Raw genomic sequence first — 268 nt, 5'->3', positions numbered from 1 at the left:
GGTGCGCCTCCCCTGGGGCCTGAGGGGGGCCTGGTGGGGGCTGATCTAGTCCCTGCTCAGGAAAATGGAGGCAGAGAAGTCATTAAATAGGTTAGCTTTGTCGTCTGGTGTGACGACCAAATTTCGTAGCGCATCCTGCAGGGGCCTCACGTTACCTGGTACCTTCTTTTTACCCCCTATGTTTTTAAAAAAGGACTTGTTTTTGTCCTTGATCCGGGTCGCTCGTCCCAGTCCCATCTCCACCTTGGCCTTCCTGACCCCCCCTGCA

The 268-nt window shown here is 55.2% G+C and overlaps 1 protein-coding gene across 4 annotated transcripts in view; it reads left to right on the top strand.

Moving 5' to 3' along the window:
* DHX30 (DExH-box helicase 30) overlaps window positions 1-268 on the top strand; it is a 50,090-nt gene that overhangs the window by 37,880 nt on the left and 11,942 nt on the right. The window lies entirely within an intron of this gene.

Source organism: Gavialis gangeticus, unplaced genomic scaffold, assembly GCF_001723915.1.
Source record: "Gavialis gangeticus isolate Ggan-Ray unplaced genomic scaffold, GavGan_comp1, whole genome shotgun sequence".
In the NCBI taxonomy this organism is placed as follows: domain Eukaryota; kingdom Metazoa; phylum Chordata; order Crocodylia; family Gavialidae; genus Gavialis; species Gavialis gangeticus.
This window is presented reverse-complemented; position numbering and strand designations above follow the sequence as displayed.